Source organism: Equus quagga, chromosome 18 (assembly GCF_021613505.1).
Source record: "Equus quagga isolate Etosha38 chromosome 18, UCLA_HA_Equagga_1.0, whole genome shotgun sequence".
Classification (NCBI taxonomy): domain Eukaryota; kingdom Metazoa; phylum Chordata; class Mammalia; order Perissodactyla; family Equidae; genus Equus; species Equus quagga.
Window position 1 is genome coordinate 43,390,197 of NC_060284.1, and position 15,579 is coordinate 43,405,775.

Consider the following 15,579-nt stretch of genomic DNA (forward strand, 5'->3'; position numbering starts at 1 on the left):
GGGGCTGCCAGGGGCTGGAGAGGAAGTAAGCAACAGAGCACTGCGCCTGCGGGGCAGCCTGGGGTAGAATGGGAGATGGCGGGTTAACAGCTACAAAGGGAGGGAGGGGGAGGAGGGGGGAGCTGATTCACTGGGACAATTCTCAGAGTGACTCAGAAGCCGGCAGAAAATAGCCTGTTCTCCCACATCTGTCTCATTGTCAGGCAATGAGGCACTTCCTCATTGCACACCCATAGGCAGGGCAAAGGGAGGAGGAGGAAATGGGATTTTTCAAATTCATGGGCCTATTCCAGCGCCTAACACTCTGTGTTTTTAACCATTTCAGACATTTTGTTTCAAGTTGTCAGGACTTATTAACCACCTACTATGTGCCTGGCCCTGCATCCTTCTCTTCCAGATAGTCAGTCTCCTGAACCCAGGGAATGATGTCTTTCTGACATTCTGAATTTCTTACTTCATTACTTCCATAGTACTTGGGCTGCTGTTGAGAACCTCAGTAAACCTTGCTGTCCTTCATATACAGAGATGCCCCTTTCAGGGCCACAATCAGTACGGGGAGACACAGAGATTTCTCTGGCTCTAAAGCTGGTTTTATAGTCATCCCAGCCCAGGCTCTAGACCAGCGCTCCTTGTGAGAGCCAGGGTGTGGTGAGCACAATACGGCACAGGTTGGGAGTCACACATCCTTGTTGGAAGTTCTTGTTTTTACCATTTACTAGTTCTATGACTTTACTTGATTTCTCTGAATCTCTATCTTCTCATCTTTAAAATGGGCATAGTGATGTCTATCTTAGGTTAGGCAAGATTTTTTTTATATAGTAGTGAAGATTAAATAAGATATCATTGTATGAAAGTATCTGGCACAGTAATGACATAAATACTGGTTTACTTTCTTCAAACTTCCCTGTGATTGCACAGACTGACCACATCCCCCTACCAGACCGTAAACTGCATGAGGGCAGGGCTGCACCGGCAGGGTCTCCGGAGGTGCTAGGCCCCTAATACTGCCTTGCTTAGTAATAATTGTTAAGATTAGGAATAATGTATTAAAATTAATACAGTATTTATGCATTATATTTAATTGTATTAAATATTATATTTAGTTGTATTAGATATTAAAATTAAAAGGCATTTATTATATTTAAAATAATGTGGTTATTCTTCTTTCAACCAGCTGAATCAATCTGTGAACTGGGAAAAGAATGCAGAAACCTTGATCTCAGATAGGGATGCACCCTCTCCCTTCCGGGATATTTGGTCGTGGTAGGGCTTGCTGCCACCAGCATTCCTGTCTTCACAAGAAGGGACAGATAACTCCTTACATCCTCTACACTCTCCTTTGTTTCAGCCTCACCGCAAACAATTGTCCACATTACCACGGGGACAAGAACACAAAAATGACCCCTCATCTGGCAAGCATAGCACGGAAAACCTTGACACACACATTTGCAAGTATTCATTTGACTTCTACCTGGAAGGCAGGTTGGGCTGGGTCGGTCTCCCCGCCCAGGGGCTCCAGAGGTAGTGTTCTCTTCCAAACGTAGTGTGAAAAGAGAAAAGGGTCTTCGGGCTTTTCATCTTTGCGCCCTTGCTTCTAGCACCACACCCACTAGTTCGTCCAAGAAAAAGAGAGAGCAGGGAAGCCACTTTACCAGGTTTTCAACATCAATTCTACAGCAGACACCAATGCGCGCTTCATTTATTAACATTTTGGAGGGACTGAAACGTTACTGTGCCCAATCAATCAGGGAACCCGAAGCCCGCCAGTCCTAAGCTTCCCGGACCACGAGGGTAAAGCACCGAGCACTCTCTATGGTCCTCCCCAGAAACTGCAGAGAAGGTGCAAAGTTGCAGAAGCCGGGCCGGGAGGGGCGCGAGCCCACCCCCAAACCCGGGCCGGAGGAGGATGCTTCCTCCCGGAAGTGACGCGAACTCAATCCCTGCTTGGCTCTCCCCAAACAAAAGGGATCCTGGGGCCCCGGGAGGAGCCTAAATGACACTGGAGAAGCCCCTCCTCCAGCCGGCGCGGATTGGTGCTGGGGCTGGAGAGGCGAGGCGGCGATTGGCCCTGGTGAACGCCAGCGCCCCCGCCTGGCGGCTGGGGGGCGGGGCCTCAGGGGGCTGTGGATGGGAGCGGGTGGCGGAGGCGGCGGGGAGCAGAGCCCGGAGCGCCGGGAAAAGGTAGGAGCCGGTGGAGCTGGGGTTTGGCGGTGGCTGGGTGGCCGGGTCCTCAAGAGAAAAACAAAGTTGGGATCACCGGTGTCCTCCCACCACCATCCCAGCTGCCGCTCGCGCCCAACCCCTGAGGGGGCGGGGCCGTCTCCTCCACCTCCCGGTATTCCCTGAGGAGGCGGCTCCTCATCCTCCGAGGGTCCTCGCGGCTACTTATTGTCTCCCGGTAACCCCAGCTCCGCAGAATGGGCTTCCCTCCTGACACCCCTCATCTAAAGGACCCCTCGCCCAGCGCCTCAACCTTGGGGGAGGGCGCACAGGTTCCCATTCTCTAGGCTGCCGCTCCCAACCCCATTTTGTACCCCCAGGAAGCCAGACATCCCTCCCTACACCTGTCCCCGCTCGCTAAGGTGACACCAGAGCTGGTTTCAGCCATAAGATGTCAGTGTTTTCCAAAAAAGAGAGATGGGGCGAAGCAAAAATCGGAGACCCGATGTAGACTGCCAGCTCCACAGACGAAGCGGCCTTCCCCGACTTCGCTCTTCCCATCCCCCATTCTCTGACCCTCAGCTTTCCTCCTGAAGCCCCTCGGATCCTCTGTTCTCCACTGAGTCGAGAGCTCATCTGCTTCGGGACTTTTTTAGACTAGAAGAAGGAGAAATAGTAACTCCCCAGCCCCCCCCGCCCGCCCCTTGTACCTTCCCTCTACTCTCTATTCCTTGACGGAGAACCCAGCTTCTAAGGGTTTTTTAGGTTTGAGTTGCATTTCATTTTTGCTTTCCATCCTATTTCTTCCCCGAGAACTTGATGAAAAACCATCCTTTTATATTTCACAGTGAAGTGGGTGTGTTGGGTATCTGTGGAGTTGGCCTTGTGTGGGTAGGAATGCAGTATATATTGTTTGACTGTCGGTGAGTAACAGCGGGCTTTCAAAGGAAACAGTATAGATAATCAAATAAAGAGCGGTAGATTAGGAGTGAGTATCTCCCGGTCTAGGGTGGGCTGTGCTGTTGCTCGGGGAGACTGCAGTTAACCTTGAAGGTATAGTTCTGTTGAAACAAAAGGCAGGAAGTGTTTGAAGACAATTCAGGTTCAGTCGTCTAGGTTTATGATTAATCTGGTCCTGTGGCCTTTGGTTACTCTGTAGACCCTCTTTTATGGTGGGTTTTTCCCTCTAGGTGAAACTGATACATTTATGATGTTGTTGATTGATTTTACAAGACCAATATCATCGACCAAAATTCAGGGGATGAAAAGTCATAGCAAGTTTTAAATCTCAGAGATAAGGATAAATAAAAGCAAGGTTAACTCCAGCTATTCACGCACGTGTGACTACCGGAAAGTGTCTCTGTAGTGTGCTCATAAAGGCTTTGTCAAGTTGGCCTTCAATTCAGCAGCTGCAAAAATATTGATGATTTGGGCCTAATGTTAATGCCATTGAATCCTCGGTAATCTCTATTCCTAGCACTTTCATACATTCAAATTTGCCATATTTTTTAGGATTGTTTCTTTTGCTTTCAATCTGAAGTCCATCGTACTACTGTTATCTGTAGCCAAAGTTGATAGCAATGAGATGCAGGGAGGTGGAATCGCAGAGTCTGTTATGATGGCTGTCTTTTACCTTCCTGGTGAGACTATCTGAAGGTGGGCCTACTGAAGGTAATTACCTTTGAATAGTTAGGTTCGAAGTTTTCAGAGCCACTCTCAGAGCTCACAGATCTGTTTAGTGATTGTTTCCAGATTCCAACGAAAAAGCACAGAGAAGAAACTATGTGGAGGGTCTTCAGCAAACACAAAGTGTCCTGCGATAGGAGGGTAAGACATGGGCCACCAGCAATGGCAGCAGAGAAAAACTAAAAGCAGAACAGGAAATCCCAAAAAAGATACATCTTATTATCTGAGTGAGAACAGAAAGTAAACTAAGGTAAGAGTCTGAGGAAATCAAAGGAGTGATTTCCAGGGCCTTCAAGAGCAGAGAGGAAAAAGCAAATGATGCTCTGTGATTATTTGGCACAATAAGCAAGTTGGTACACATTTGGGTCTTAGAAATCTTTCCTCTAGCTTTTTTCAACACCTGTTTGGTCATGTTAGATAAAGAAAAGCACTGTATGCGGAGAATTTTTATGTATATGTTTACTCTATTTCATTAAATTAAAAATTCTTTGTGAGCAGGTAGTATGGGTTTTTTTCATCTTTGTGTCTTTCACATGCCTAGTATATAGTTTGACTTAATGAGTGTGTGTTGCACTTCGTTTGAATCTGTCCCCTTAGAGTAGACTGGACACATGCTCCACTGATAAGGCACATCTTGTTATTATAAACAGTCCACTTTTTGTCTTAATTTAACTTTATTTTCCCTATCTTCTATCTTCTGAAACTCCACTATCTTAATAGACTCTAAAATATTGAATTTCCTATAAGAAAATAGCTGCTGGTTAGGTTTATAATTTTGCCACGATGAAATCTGAAGCAGACGTATTAATGTAATCAGTGCTCGTCATTTTAGGATTTTACTTTTCTAAGACTCTGACCCGAGACGAGTGAAGTGAATTTAGGGGAGCACGCCAGGAACTGAGTGCTGATTTTTGTTTAAGAACACTTTCTCCGTGTTTGGTTTTGACAAGTTACTGATCTACTTTGGGACTTTTTATTTTAATGGATTTTTAGTTGATTTGGTGCTTTCTGAACTAGCGCTAAATACGTGACCGGGGCATCAGCAGCATCGGGTCTCTGAAGGGACTCATGCTGATTACGGTAGGCATGGTGCACAGCCCACAACGGGTTTATGTCTTGGCAGAATCTGGTTTGCAGTGCCACCGGTTAATCTGCAGAACAAGATTGGAATTCTTGGCTTTTCTGAGTGGAGCAGAGTGGTGTTTCTGGGGTTACCATTGAAATGGTGTCTGGTGGCATGAGACAAGAAGCAGAGATTTATTTCTAGAGGAAATTTGTCCAGTCTGTGGTGAGTGATCCCAGGAATGGCTTGTCAGCTTGTTTCTAACGGCTGTTTTTTCTTATTTCCTGAATGTTTGCTGCTAATAACTAAAAATCAAGTCTTCCCAGTTTCAGTTCTAAGCATTTCAGTGAGAAAATGACTTATTAGCGTGAGGCTGTAGAGTGTGGTCATTTACAGCCCAGACTGTAAGGCAAGCCTGGGTTCAAATCCCAACTCTGCAGCTTTCACGGTGTGACCCGGGGCCAGAGCAGAGTTTTCTGTCTCCACCACCTCCCAGTTTCCTCAGCTGTGACATGGAAATAACTTTGAGGGTTTTTTTAAGGATTGCATGAACTAATATGTATATAAATCACAAAGCAAGGTACCTAGCATGTAGGAAGCACTCAGTAATCGGTAGGTATTATTGTCATTATTATTAGCACTTTGCATGTGAGTTAAAGAATTTAATATTAAATATTCTTTTCCTCCTTTAGCATTTTAGCAAGGGTGAAGAATTAGTGTCTGATTTTCAGTTGTTGGTTGGTTTTGTTTTAAATTTTTCAATACATAGCTAAGATTCCTAAGTGGAGGGAAACAAAGCTTATATATGCTAATCTCAGACATCTGGTGTAACGATTTTTAGAAGAGTGTGTCTGCCTTCATAGTGTGCGTGTTTCATAATTTTGTCATTCAAATTATCTGCCTTGAAATTTTTGGCCCAGGAAAAAGAAAGGCAGGGGATTCAACCATTTGAAATCTTCTCTCCAAATTGTCCATTGTTCCACTCCCAGCTCTCCTGTCTTAAGAACCTCCTCCTGAGCGTAATATAAATGGTTTTGTGGACATGTCATTACAGTGCAGGGTTGTACCTTCTGTGAGATTTAAGGGATTTTCAATGGTAATTTTGATGAAAGTGATTTTTGCCTTTTGAAGACAATTCCCCTGCTGCCCCAAACGTAAGGAGCAGTCATAGGAACAACCAAAATGGGTAAGAAGGAGCCAGGGCTAGGGGAGTTAAGAGTGGAGGGTGGGGGTCGGGGACAAGGGTTTGTGGATTGAGGAAAACAGGGCTACAAGCAGGCATTGCAGGAAAGAATGCAGTAATGTGGTTCCTCTCTGCCAAGTATTTCCAAACTGTATTTCAGGTACAAAGCCAAAGCTTCCAGTCTAAATGTGTTCTTTGCTGCTAAATGAATCCTTTCTGACTTCTGGAGCCACAGAGAATGTAATCCTTAATTGTTACTGAGTTTAGAGAATATAATCCTTAATTGTTACTGAGTTCAATGGAAACTAGGAAAATAGGAGCACACAGGATGATGGGGTTTGCAGAGAAGAAAGACTCCTGACCTGATCTTTGGGAGCATCTGCATAGATTGCTTGTGCAAAGCTGCTGGGGAAGGCCAGGCAGAAGTGTGCTCTGGGTCTGCTCTCCAGAAAGATGAGACCCGGGGCGGGAGGAGTCCAGAAGGGAGAAGCGAGCGGGGTGAATAGTTTTAACAAGAGATGGGAACTCTCGGTTATAAAGGAGAGAAGAATTAAGGATAACTGACAGGTGAGTTGTAGGAAAAAGAGAGAAGCACTAACTTTGTTTTCTCATCAGGGCGGGTGCCCCATTTCTTGGTTTCTGCTAAGTGGGCCTTTCTGTGGCAGTAGGTCGTACAGGAGTGAGAACAGAACCAATTTGATTCTTAACTGGTTTAATATTTGAGGGTACAAAAATGATCTGGTCTAGTTCTATGAGTCGGCTTCTTCCTATTGCCTTTTGTTCTTAAATTGAAGTCACAGAAGTTTTCTGAAAAGGCTCCATCCCCAGAGACTTACCCACTTCTAAACCTATAGCATTTACCCCACTGACAGACTTAACATGTTCCTCATGGCAGTCTAATTACTTCTCATTCAGCATGTCTCACATCACAGTCATCATTTTCCCCTTAAAACCAGTTCCTTTTCTAACATCCCTGTTTCTGTTAATTGCATCATCTTTCTAGTCACCCAGTCTTAAAACCTCAGCTGATCTGGGATTATTTCCCCTCTTCTCTCCTTAAAGAGAACCAATAGCAAGTTACTGTAAATTCTTTATGAAGCCTCTAGCATCAGTCATTTCTTGTCCATTCTTCCTGCCACCATCCTAGTTCACACATTTTTGCCTCATACCTATACTGTTAAAGTTTTCTCTCAGCTGCTCTTTCTTCTTCCAGTTTCTCTTCAGTCAAATCAGCTCTGGACCTCAAGCCTTAACCTTCCTAAAACTATGCTTTCTTTATGATATTCACCTGCTTAACAATGTTTAGTAGCGTCTCGTCTCCTAAAAGGTAAAGTCCAGTTTTGTTGGCTGTAACTCACGGTACTGTACTGAACATTTCTTTCCAACGAGCAGTTTTTGAGTACCCTTTTGAACCACAGACTGCTAGGTGCTAAGTTTAATCAAGTTGAATAAGGCAGAGTATTTGTCCAGAAGAGAGGAGTCTTGTGAGACAGAAGACAGATATGTAAACAGGTGAAGTGATGCTAGAGCATGTGATGACTGCTCCTGGGTTATGAATGTAGATACATACCCATTATGTATTTAACATAATGTAAAAAATAGCTGTGATATTTTTAGAAAATCCATTTTTCAGTCATTACAGGGTAAAATTGTGACTTGCTTAAAAGCTGTAAAAATTCAGTGGAAACAAAAGCATGCTTTTCACCTAAAGTCACAAAAGCTAGTCTAGGCAGAAGACTGTCGTTTTCTTTTGCCAAGTAGTGTGCAGAAACTGTTGGCCTGAACAAGTGTTGTGTATGTTCCTAAGCCGACTTTCCCAGGAACTGGACAGGCCATCTCCTTCTTGGAGCAGATCAACCTGTCAAGTCAGAAGGAGTAAACTTGTTTTGATTTCTAAATTAGAAACAGGAATGATAGAAAATGACAACTCATTGGAAAAAGGAAAACTGCGTTATCCTTGCAGATGAGACCAAATATATGCTCTCCAGGGATGAGAAATGAGAGAACTGAGCAGTCGCTAACTCATTTAAATCATTCAGCATCCTCTTAGAGTAGGTGCTCTTATCCCCATTTTATAGATGAAGAACTTAAAGCTCAAAGGTTAAGTGAGTCAAGGAACTATGAAGTGGCAGAGTCAGGATGCAAACCAGGGCTATGGGCCTCTAAAGTCCCTGCATTTTCCACTGCAACACACTGCCTCCCAGAATTATTTTCCTAGAAGAACCTTGGAGCAAAAACAATTGCTAGGTCTGTTGGTAATTTTCAACTGAAACCAAATTGTTAAACTTTTTTTAAAATCAGTGATCTGATTTAGAAGGCAAAATTTAAAAGGCAAAACAACATCATCAATTACAGTATTTCTGTTAGAGGCTTTTGTGAAATTTTTCCAGTTCAGGGAGAGTCAAGTTATGGGCATAACTAAAACACAGATGCCTTGACTGTTTTATGGTTCATCCTCCATACCATACGCTCTGTTTCTTCTCAGTTTGCAGTCCGGATGGAGTCAACGACTTCATCCTACATTAACATTTAAAGGGTTTTTGTATTCCGGGGCTGCCTCTAGAATTGTGGCCCAGGCATCCTTTTACTGGAAATAAAATCAATCTACATGTTATTGTTCCCTCACAGTGATATTTTACAAGTCATCGTGGCATTATTTTAGAAAACAAAAATTTAGGGGAATGATGGACAGGTAGATGATACAGACATATACATATTTCAATGAAACCGTGTTATAATTCATTTAAACTAAATAAAGCAACTGACAAATATACTTGAAATGGTTCATACTTCTGGTAGTTTTCTGATGTTAAAAGACTTTTTTATTTTAATGAAAACATTATTAATGTAAAAACTGTTAATCATTTTCATTAACATACATTCCAGTAGCTTAACTAATGTAGTTCTTCTGGTTTGGTCTTGTCTCAGATGAGAATACCTGAAAGAGTGTAAGCAGATATCCAGGTAGACAGACCTGTTTTTAATAATGTTGTGCTAAATGTCCTCATTTTGGGGGAGAGATGTTTGAATGTTTATGGGCATGAGGCCACTTCCTCTTTTTCTTCAATATACGTATAAATCTTCTTGCCAACATATAGGAGAGACAATGAGAGAAACAGACGTACACACAGAGAGAGAAAGAGACAGACATTCGCGCACACACACACAGAGATACACCAGAGATGCCTGAATCTTAAAACAGAGCTAAACAAAACAAAAACCTGATATCCATCATGGTGTCCCAGAAAGTGGATTAGACTGGATCTTAAAAAGACATGAGTGCAAGGCCTAGTTTTACGATGTGACTGTAATCATCAGTAATTCACTTAACAACTCTGGCCCCAATTTTCATCTGTAAAATGAGAGTGCTAAATTAGATTATTTCTGAGGTCTCTTCCAGCTTTGTGAATCACATTTTAGCGGAGGTTTTTCCACTACGCAATCCCCAAGCGTGATAAAATGAAAAGATCAGATGTGAACGGTGATTACCAAGTAGCAATGGTTGCTAAGGAAGCCTCTGGAATCAAATTACAGAAGTTCAAATCCCATTTCTGCCATATACTAAATGTGAGGCTTTGAGCAAGTTATTTAGCCTCTATGCCTTAGTTTTTCCATCTGTAAAATGGGGATGATGCTGAATTCGTTGGTGATGGTTATAGCATCTATTACTCACCTAAGGTGGTTGGGAGGACGGAATAATGCATGCCAAGTACTTAGAACACTAGCTGGGACACGTTAATGTTTAGCTCAATAAGTATTTATCTTTTTTATTATTACTATTATTGCTTGAATTCTTCTTAGAAAACTATGCTATAAAACACTGAGGTAGTGGTAATTGACATTAATAAGCTCAATTATATCATTATTAATTTCTGTACTGAGCATAAATCCAGACAATCTGTTATCCTAGAATCTGCTTTGAATTAGAGCACTGTGTATTTGAATAGAGTACTGGAAGTGTTTTAAATGTTGACCTAACAGAGAATTAGCTTTATTACACAACTGGTTTCTTGAGACCTACTTCCAAGTCTCTATTGACAGTACCAGATAAACAAGCGTCTCGATCCCATAGCAGTGTTGTAGTTTCTTTGTAAGTGTACTGTTCAGATTATATTTCAGGACCCTGAAATTTACAATCTCTACAGGCGTTTCAAAACCTTTATGTTTTATGTAATGCTATGTATAGTGTGGCTGGAAAAAGCAGACTGATAAGACAAAGCGGGGCGTTCTGAGAAATGTGTTTGGCACTCTCATGGTGCAGGGAAGGCTTAGATCCTCTTGCTCCTCTAGTCTTTAAAGTAGTAAGTGGTTAACATGTCCTTTTAGTTTGCTGGGGCTGCCATAACAAAGTACCACAGACTGGGTGGCTTAAACAGAAATTTATTTTCTCGCAATCCTGGCAGCCAGAAGTCCAAACTCAACCTGTCAGCAGGATTGGTTACCTCTGAGGCCTCTATGGCTTGGAGATGGCTATCTTATCCCTGTGTCTTCACATGGGCTTTGCCTACACCGTGTTTGTGTCCAAACTTCCTCTTCTTATAAGGATACCAGTCAGATTAGGGCCCACCCTAGTGACCTCATTTTAACTTACTTACCTCTTTAAAGGCCCTGTCTCCAAATGCAGTCACATTCTGAAGGACTGGGGATTGGGACTTCAACGTATGAATTTTAGAGGACACAAATCAACCCATAACGCGTTATAACACATAGGCACATAAAAATCCGAATCATCCAGTAATGCCTGTTACCGTCAACTGGCAGAAGATTGATCTGACATTTGTAGTAAAGCTTATATTGCTTAGTATTATAGAATTCAGTAAAATGAGATTCATTTTTACACCTTGGTTTAAAGCCTTTGTGAATAATGAGAGCAAAACCAACTCTCTCTAGTAAATGTACAAAAGATGTGCTTTCTTGATCAGAAAATTATTTTCTGATAGTATTTTGACATGTTTTTCTTCCTTGACCTAATCTTAAAATGTGTAAATAACCCTTCTGAAAACCAGAAGTGCCAGAGGATGGGGGAACGTACATCTTTTGAGATAGTCAAGGTCATGTGTCAACACCTTCCACCCCAGTTAGGAGGTTGCTTGGGATACATTTTTAAAAATAGCAGTACATTTTTGTCCATATTTAGATTTAGTGTTTATGAATGTGACACGTTTATTTTATTTTTTTAAATTTCATATATACTAGCTTTTTAAGGAAGTACATTACCTAATGGAAAACTGTCAAAAACACCCATTTTGTATGTCAGTGTTGACTGTTTGAATTTTAAGAATTAACTGGCCTTCCATATTTTGGGTTTGCTTATATGTATGTGAAACAGTCTTTACGTAATTGGAGCAGATTTGCTTTATATCTTTGCCATATCTTATCACTAATACTAAAAGCTTAATGAATGGCCTGAATCTCAAGTCGGTTATAGCCCAAGTGTAAATTTCTTAAATTTGGGGGGCCAGCCTGGTGGCATAGTGGTTAAGTTCACATGCTCTGCTTTGGCAGCCTGGGGTTCGTGGGTTCAGATCCCAGGCACAGACCTACATACTGCTCATCAAGCCATGCTGTGGCAGCATCCCACATACAAAATAGAGGAGGACTGACACTGATTTCAGCTAAACGACAGTCTTCCTCAAGCAAAAAGAGGAAGATTGGCAACAGATGTTTGCTCAGGGCCAATCTTCCTTGCCAAAAAAAATAAAATAATAAAATAAAATTGATTTTTTAAAAATTTCTTAAATTTGATATCTGAGTGATTTTTGTCCAGTTTTACAGGAGTGATCTTCTGTGTAAAACAACTGATTTGTTTTTTATACCAGCCAAGTTGATTTAAAAAAAATCTATGTAGATTTTTTGAGGTGTTTCTATGTCCCAACATATCTAAGACTCATCTAAAAATGTTTTTCCTCTTTCGTGTCCCATATCACCTACCATTTAGAAATAAAGCCTTCAGTTCCACATAAAGACATACATACACCCAGATACTAGAGAGACAGACATCTTACTTGTACTCCACCCTATCCTGCCCTACTGTTTACATAGCTGTAGAAGCTGTTTGGGGTGTTTATTTTTCTGCCACCCAATCTCTATGTGGTAAAAAAAACACAACAACAATACCTGCTATCCTGTAGAATTAATTCAGAGTTCTAGAGCAAAAGCTGGGACCTCCTCAAGAAAGAGAATGCACAACCAGAACCAGAACGAGTGGAATTTAGGTATTATCCGAAGAAGGGAAAAGGTCAGAATAAAATGAACAGAGCTGGAGCCACAGCAGCATACTTCCGTGGCAAAATCAGCACAGCCATTTAGGAGGTACGGGGGATGGGGCTGTGCCCTTCCTGGTACCTATAGCTCTTGTGACTGTTGGCACGTGAAAGTTCATAGAGAGGAGACTCATGCCCTCCTGGCTGTTGGCCCTGACTTGGTGGGAGGTAGCATGTGAATAGACCAAATGGTATGCTGGGCAAACTCATGCTTGAAATCATTTACTGATAACTTAAAAATAAGTTTCATACTTAGCCTATAAATAGGGTTATTTTTCCAGGGTATTAAAATATATATAACTTTGTCTTTTTTATTATATGTATATTTTTTTTTAAGATTTTTTTATTTTTTCCTTTTTCTCCCCAAAGCCCCCGGTACATAGTTGTATATTCTTCGTTGTGGGTTGTTCTAGTTGTGGTATGTGGGACGCTGCCTCAGCGTGGTTTGATGAGCAGTGCCATGTCTGCGCCCAGGATTCGAACCAGCGAAACACTGGGCCGCCTGCAGCGGAGCGCGCGAACTTAACCACTCGGCCACGGGGCCAGCCCCTTTATTATATGTATTTTTTAATTGAGAAAACTGTAAAGCTTAATACAGCTAAGGCTAGCTGTACCACAGTGTACGATAATGTATCCAGACAACTTGTCCACAAATGGTTTTTATTTCAAATTTATAGACCGTAGCATTCCTTAGACAAAAATGTTTGCCTCGAAACTCTAAGGAAAGTTGGGTCTTGGAAAGGTTCTAATGGAAGGAATGAGCATTTGGTTGAAATGATCTTGTCTTTCAGAGCTACTTAATGGATGATGACAATGACAAGTAACAGCTTATTTAGAAAATAAGTAGAGAATGAGTCTATAGACTACAATATGGCATGCCAAAAATCTAGCAATCATACTTCTGATAATGAATATGGAGTTAGAAACAGCCTTTTTATGAAAATCGTGGGCCACATAATTTATACATTGGGCAGAAAGTAGAGTCAAATAGACTTGGTACTTTAAAATACAACACAAAAATTGCTTTATCAAATAAAATTTAAAGCCTATAATTTTTTAAAAGAGTTTGCTGAGTCTAATACACGCTTAGGAAAACATCAACAAAAAATTTGTATATAATTCAACATTCAATACTTGAAAGTAAATCAGAAAAAGTAGAAGCTGGGGTGAGTAATCACCCTTACAGACAAAGCTGAGATGGTGACAGCTTGATTTTTTTGTTTATTCATTGGCAGGCGGTGAGGGGATGAGAATTGTCCTCACATGGATTTGGCAGTTTGCAAAGTTCAGTTGTAATCATGTTATTTTCTCTCGAGTGCACTGTACAGAAGTCATGGTGATTCAAGCCGATAGGCTTTTGTCAGTTCAGGGAGAGAAAGTCAGTTTCATCTAGTGACATTCATAAGTTCTTGAAATAGCAGTGGACATCTTAAAGTAAAAAAGATTTTGAAAGTCCTTACTTTTCCTAATTATAATTGCAAAGGGGAAGTCAGATTCCTGATGTTTTTCCTATATCACTCAGCTTCAATTTGAAGAAGTGGCTATTTTCTTTTTTCTTGTCTGTATCAACCTACAGCTGTCTGGCCACATCAGCTATAATGACAGTTGACATTCATGAGCTTTACCAAATTGTTTGTAGTATGGTCACCTAGACAATAAATTTCTTATTATTTTGCAGTATTGGACACTTTTCCACCATGCTGACGGCATTTTAACTATATTTGTCAATTTTCTCAAATTGTAATTGAAGAAAAACCTTAAGAATTTATACTTGAGGACTGAAGTGTGACTGCCAATTATCAGGTCAGTATCACCCCTACCCCTGGGAATATCACTGCCATCTTAAAACATAATGCAGTTTTACTATCTTTCGTTTGTATTTCAGACAAAAATTTATTGCAATGTTTCATGTATTGAGATTAGATAAAAATGTAAAGAACTGCTAAATTTTAATATTTAGAAAGAAAGGTTATGGGAAACCAGACCTGTTGTTTTTTTAATTACAGAGCTGTGGCTGTTTTTTTCCTCCTGTGTCATATTTATACTGTATCCACTTCATGTAGACAGTAAGCTAAATGAGTTGGTACACATTAGCAGAATGTTCCAGGTATTAAAATTGGTATATAGAAGTGATTTACAAATGTAGAGATAACAAGGATATTGTTCTTCGTGCCATTGACAAAGAAAAGAATTTTTCCTACCTAGGCTGGACTGTTTTATTATTAAAGTGACAATGCAGGTTGTTTCAATTTTCAATTTTACTCTTTTATGAGGCTATATATTTATCACAACAGATCAAAGACTTTGATTTAGGTACAGTCTGTTTTAGTTCTTTGTGTATTTACCTCTCACTCATATTTAATAGGATTCTCTAAGAAATAATTCTTGATTTTTACCTGTGAAGGGTTAGAATGGAACCCAGAAGGACCTTAGAGATTAGCCAGTCTGTCTTATTTTACCGGTGAGGAAACTCAGTGCCACAGCAGCTGGGTAATTGTTTCCTCGAGGCCGTGTAGCTGTTGAGTGGCAGAGCTGAGACTGAAACTCTCACTCCTCACTCCCCCCTGTGATGTTTTGCTCATATCACACTGCTTCTTTGTGACAGTTTTGAGTCTGTATATAAGAATATTTGAGGACTGTGAAGATATTGAAGGAACAAAGACTAATACGTGTGCACACTGTTGTGTTTAACTCTATTCCTTCCTTCCTGCCTTGGTGCGTATCCACTCAGTTTCCTCAGTGCAATGAGTATTTGCGGAGTACCTTTACCAGGTGCCCATTATTCTGCTTAACATCATGGAAGGAGAAAGGAAAGGCCTAAAATGATAGGATTTTTCCTCTGCCTATAATCTCTCTGAGACATTGAAACATGAAACCATCGGGAAGAGGGGAAGCGCTTCGTCTGAGAAACCAGTGCCCCTTGGGCGGTAGTTGAAATCCCTCCCCGCCCCTTCTTCACTCCAGGACGCTCTCACCCTCTGCGTTTGTTGTCCCCACTATAGAAGGGCAGCTGAGGGTATTTCGGAGGTCACTGACCTCGGCTGCCCCCAGGTTTAGGAATGCCTTTCTCAGAATCCTTTTGAAAAATGAGAGAGGATAGTAGTTATTAATGATTAAACCATTGTTGGGCCTGTATCAGAACTTGGCAAGATGTTTTACATTTACTTAACTCAGTCTTCACAGCCAGCCTTTGAGTTAGCTGTCATCATCCCCCTTTCACAGAT

At 41.4% G+C, this 15,579-nt stretch overlaps 1 protein-coding gene across 2 annotated transcripts in view; it reads left to right on the plus strand.

The window, feature by feature from the left end:
- Positions 1–2,122: 2,122 nt before the first annotated feature.
- CTTNBP2NL (CTTNBP2 N-terminal like) overlaps positions 2,123–15,579 on the plus strand; it is a 49,265-nt gene continuing 35,808 nt past the window's right edge. The window contains exons 1-2 of one of the 2 annotated variants that reach the window (XM_046645485.1): positions 2,123–2,181; positions 14,034–14,158. The gene's annotated coding sequence lies outside the window, so the exon portion shown is untranslated. Of the gene's footprint in view, positions 2,182–4,975; positions 5,135–14,033; positions 14,159–15,579 lie in introns of those variants that run through there. The other variant, XM_046645486.1, reaches the window with a different exon arrangement.